The sequence below is a fragment of the Tupaia chinensis genome, unplaced genomic scaffold (genome assembly GCF_000334495.1).
Source record: "Tupaia chinensis unplaced genomic scaffold, TupChi_1.0 Scaffold000099_1, whole genome shotgun sequence".
NCBI lineage: Eukaryota > Metazoa > Chordata > Mammalia > Scandentia > Tupaiidae > Tupaia > Tupaia belangeri.
The window spans coordinates 1,696,747-1,702,385 of NW_006159563.1; positions in this window are offsets into that span (position 1 = coordinate 1,696,747).

Here is a 5,639-nt window from a genome sequence, read left to right on the forward strand (position 1 = left end):
CTGAACCTGGAGTCGACCAAGAAAATGATAAAAATTAATGAAGAGGAAAAAAACGATTCTAAAGGAAACATAGTTAATTCAGAATTTAGGAGAAAGCATCCTTCTAGTTAATATTAGAGATCAGAAAAAAATCTGTACATTCATAATTTTATATATTAAGAATGTGTTTTCTGTCTTTCTCTCTCTCCCTCCCTCTCATGCACATGCTCTCAAAAAAAGATTAAAAAATAAGAAAAAAAAAGTCTTCTGAAACTTAAGAAAAACAGGATGATTGGAAAACATTGTTGAGTAAAACTATAATAAAGATCAGAAGGTCTCAGGCATAGTAGCAAGTGCTGATTGATGCTTCTACTTGGAAGGCTGAGGCCACTTGGGAGGCCCAAGTTTGATTTTTGGTCTATCCTAACTGTCAAGCGTGGTGGCGTGTACCTGCGGTCCCAGCTGCTCAGGAGGCTGAGGCAGAAGGATCATGACATAGCAAGATGTTGTCTAAACACACATGTAGAAAGAAAATATGAGACAAAGTTAAGACACATATTACATAATATATGTTTACTCAAGAGGTCCGTCATCTACCTGTCAAAAGCTTAGAAAGAGAACAGAGAAAATAGAGAGGAGGAAATAAAAAAGCCTTCTTAAGGTTCAAAGTAAACCTCTTCAGACTAAAAAAAAAAAAATGTAAATCCCAATACACTGAATATCAGAGCCCCACTCATAATGTCTATCATATTGTCATAAAATTTCAAAATATCAAGAAAAAATTATCCTAATAGCTTTTAGGAAGAGGAAAGGGGATGTCAATAAAATAACTAGTGTAAGTTTGGCGTTGTCATCCATTCAACAGTTTCGAATGCTAAAAAGCGATAAAGCAATGTTATAAAAATTTTGAGTCAAAACTATTTTTAACTTAACAATTCTATAAGCAGATAACTATCTGTTCACAGAGGGGTACATTTTCAAAACCTTCAAGAGTGCAAGGACCTGGGACTAGCAATTGGCGCAATGACTATGTCACTGGACTCCCATGTAGTCGATGGTGGTTCGAGTCCCAGACCCGTTGACTCAAACTCATGTGGGGCACAAGTGCGTGCGTGCCCAAGATCCTGAGAGAAGAATGGAGGGGAAGGGATTGTGGCGTGGCCATCACCCCTAGGGGGGTAATTTCTAGCTTTCTGTCTCTCTTTGTCTTTCTGGTGAGAAAAACCTCTCAAAAAAAAATAATAATAAGACCCCTAGAAGACATTTTCTGTCACCATTTTCTAGGCTATTACTTGGGAGTACGTTAGGGATCAACAAAAATTAAGACAAAGTACATTTAAAAATGCAAGTATTTATTGATGCAAAGCAAAAATAAATATTATCAAATATATGGACTGGGCCATGGCACAGAGGTAATGCAACTGGACCCATATGGGCAAGACCCTTGGTTTGCAACCAGGGCTTCCCTCTGCATGGTGTCATTGTTTGGGACAACTGAGAATGGTGGTGGGTGGAAGGATGAGAACCCTGTTTGTGATGTCTCCCCACTCCCTATCTCCTTCTCTCTCTCTCTCCATCTCGCTCTCTCATGGAATAAATAAATACATTTGACAATAGAATTATGTAAATATAACTGAATGAACGTGGGGAAGAATAATGAACCCAAGTCAAATGACACTGTTTTTAGTTGATAAAAATTGAATCTAACAAGGGAAACTAATAAAACAAAAATTAGGCGTGCAAATTTGCAAATGAGGTAAAATATGGTTCATCTTAGCAAGAAGATAATAATAGATTAAGTCTATAATTATAAGTCATGCAAGCTTGACTGATAAGCTTGCTGGCATGCAAACTTATAATATAGGGACAGAACGAAACTGAAAGAAATAAAAGTGGTTCTCTCTCAGGCTCAAGGAAGGTTCAAAGTGGGAGGTGGGAAAAAGGTTGCTCTGCATTTTATTTTAAGTCCTATTGTACTGTTTTTTATCTGTGTCTATATGGATTGATTATAGTTTACCTTTCTTGTGAGAGGCAGCGATGACAAACACATCAAACTGGGTCTCACGCTACGGTCGTCCCCCAACCCTCCCAGACAGCCGGTATTGTGGGCATTTCTACCCCATGTGTATAGGCAGACCACGGGACCCAGGATCTTTCATATGGATCCAGCTGGATGCAGCATCACTTGAGTTGCACGTTGTTGCTGTGCCACTGAACCCGCCCCTGTTATGTCCTAAGCAAGTGCATGCATTACTTTCATGAAAAAATAAATATTTTAAACAGGATATAATATTAAGTTTTCTGGAATTCTTGCTGAAAATTTCAGGTAGTTCAAAGAGTTTGGAACAAATGAAAATGATAGCAAAGAAATGCCAATTTCTGGATGATATCTGACCATTTAAAACGAATCTAGTATTTGACCACAAGAGACAGAAATAATGTTTACTTTTATTGATGAAATCAAACAAAAATCACAGTGCATCTGAAAAACAAATGAGGCATCACATCATTCTTTCACATCTTCTTCTCTTAAAATCACTGAGCTTTGCAGGGGGCGGTGTTAACTACAGACTTCAAGCTCCTTGGGGTAGGTTTTACTGACCAGTCTTTTCTCCTCCTCTGGTCTCTTTCTTTCTTGTCTGTTATCTATTAATAGTTCTACATCCTTAGAGTTCCTTTCCTGGGTTCCCAAAGGATGGGCATGTATGCAGTTCTAGAAACTTGATCTTTATCTTGAATTCATGGAAAAAAGCCACTAGAGATGGGTCATATGGACTTTCACTCTTTTTTCAAAATTAAGAAAAGTATGATACATATTTAAGATAGCAATGCTTGCTTTTTTGATCAATTTCATTGCTGTTTTTTAATGTGGGCTTCACAAAGCATGTTGTTTGGCTATTCAATTTCCTTTATTCTTTGGTTAGATTCTAGGACTTTAAAATTCATAATCCTGTTTGGTCGTTGGCATAGGCTGGAGGTGTCAGTGATGAGAACACTTCTATCAAAGCTAGCCAGAGTTTCTCAGAAACTGGAAGGAAACCTCACCCTGGCAGGTTTAGTAGACGCCTATGAACCAGATCCTTCATAAGTATGTGTTCCAAGAGGTTGACTAAGAAATGGTGTCTGCTGAAAATCTCACATCTCTGTTCCAAATGATACAGGAAGGCTCACATGAGATTTAATGAGAGGCAAGATCATAAAATATAAATATGAGGTACTTTTGGAAGTCATCAGTAGCTGATGACTCCATCCCTATTTCTTTACAGCTACATTCAGAATCATCATGGTCCCTTTCTTTTCTCTCCACCAGATAGTATTTAGCTGATCTTCATGCTAAGAGAAAACATACCTTCACAAGGAGACTTGAAACAAATATGATAGGAATTGCTCTCTCCTGGTGACTGTTCACTGCTAGCTTCTTTTCTTTTTTTTCTTTCTTTCTTTCCTTTTTTTTTTTTTTTTTTAGTTTTTTTTTCTATAGGACATGTGGCTGCCCAGGAGAGATGGCTCCACCATAACCCCTTCTCCTCCGTTATCACCCTCCAGAGGAGATGACCATGCCACAATCCCTTCTCCTCCATTTTCCTCTCAGGATCTTGGCCACACATGCACATGCGCCTGGCATGAGTTTAAGCCACCGCATCCAGGACTCGAATTGTGGTCAACTACATGGGAATCCAGTGGCATAGCCGTTATGCCAACTACTGGTCCTTCCACTGCTAGCTTCAAGGCTGGAAGTTCTTATGCTGGGTCCTACAGTGTTAGGAGCAGGAAACTCAGGTTGGAGAAAGAAACCAGAAAGGCCATCACACCAGTATCTTCAGAAAGGAAGAAGAGCAAGGAAGACAATTTGGCTGAAGCCTGCAAAGAGAGAGAGACAGAGCACCAGGAGGTGAGGTCGCAGAGGTCTGTGGATTTGGTAAGGGAAGGATTTTCAACCTTGGGTGGTTTCGAAGGACCTCTAATCAGGGAGGAAAGAGGGATAATTGAAAAGTTGTAAGCAGAAGGAGATGAGGTTTTTAAAGGATCATTCTAACTGCTCTTAAGAGAGTAGACTATATGGAGTACAACTGAAAGAGAAGACAAAACACCATTACAGCATGCCAGGTCTGATTATATTTGCTGAGACCAAGAAGGGAAGGGTAGAAGGAATGAGAGGTGATTGAAGATAGGACCAGTAGAATATGCTGGTCATTTGAACATCTGGGTGTACGGGAAAAAGAGAAGTCAAGGATAGCTCCAAGGCCATGACCTGAGCAACTGGGAGAATGGAGTTGCCATCTCCAGAGATGAAATGTCTTCGGGTTGTAGAGAGAGCAGGAGTTCAGCGTAATACATACCAAAATTGAGAGCCCGATACACATACAAAGGAAAGTTTATATGAGTAACCAAGAAATAAACTAGAATTTTTATATTCCCTCCAAGAAACAGTTCATACAGACTAAATATCACAAAATAAATTTATAGCTTGATAATAATCTTAGATCTTACACATAAGAATGCTATGACAGATCTGCATTTTGTTGTTTTTACTGAATAACTGTTAAGAACATTTCTGTAAAGATAGTCAAAATAAAGCACAATAGTAAAGCTTGGTGATAAAAATCTTTTACCCTTGTTCTCAAAATTGACACCAATGAGCTTTAAAAGCCCGAGGGCCTTTACTATCAGATCATACATTGTTATAATAAAACAAATCATGTCAAAATTCATCAGGTATTTTCACAAAGCATATTTAACACTTGACTTGGCCCTAAGCATTTAGATATTTATTTCTCTCTGAAGTCATCTGTAAAGTTAGATTAGCTCATTCTCAAGAGTTTGATTTTACTCAGGTGTGCTGACAAGCACGAACAATATAGCCTTGGGAAATGTCCAGATTTCAGTCGTTCTTTGTCTGTGCAAGTTGTGTGAACCACAAAATATTTTAAAAGGCAGACTAATTTAATTCACTCATTTTTTTGTTTGTTTACTAAAAATTTTATAGCCTGTTTTTGTGGTTCTGAAGGGGCCTTGTTAACTCTGCTGTAGGGCATAGCCACCCTAGAGATAGGAGTCCACACTGAGACATCTTGAAGGATTTGAAGCTTGAGAATTTTCTACCACAGACTGCCCAAGTCCTCATTCCCCGCAATTATTTCTCCCACTCGCCTCCTAACAGTGACTTTAACTCTTCACTCATCCTCTCCACGCTCAAGAAAATTCATGGTGTCCAAATACACAGACTGCAAAATCAGTTCCTTTATTTCCATTTCTGAAACTTTCATAGTATAGTCTTCTGGCCCCTACTATTCAAGATCTTTGAAACTTGCCCTTCTTTGATTAGAACACTCCTCCACAGCCTTCTTTCTCACACTCAGCATGTGCTTTAACTGTTAATTTTTATTTTTAGTTTATTTTGAAAATTAATTTATTTTTTTACATTTTCCCACATTTACTTTACATATCAAAGCAATTTTTGCTCACACTTCATAGTTTTTGATAGTTAATAAACAGGTTTCAAAATTTTAAAAAACCGAATTTTAAAGATAACTTTCAAAATATTTGTAGAATTTTTGTTTGTGACTCTATAACAACAGAGAGAGTATGTTTACTTTTGTTTTTGTTTTTGAAGAATTATTTATTTAATTTTATTGGGACCAGCAGTTGGCTTAATGGCT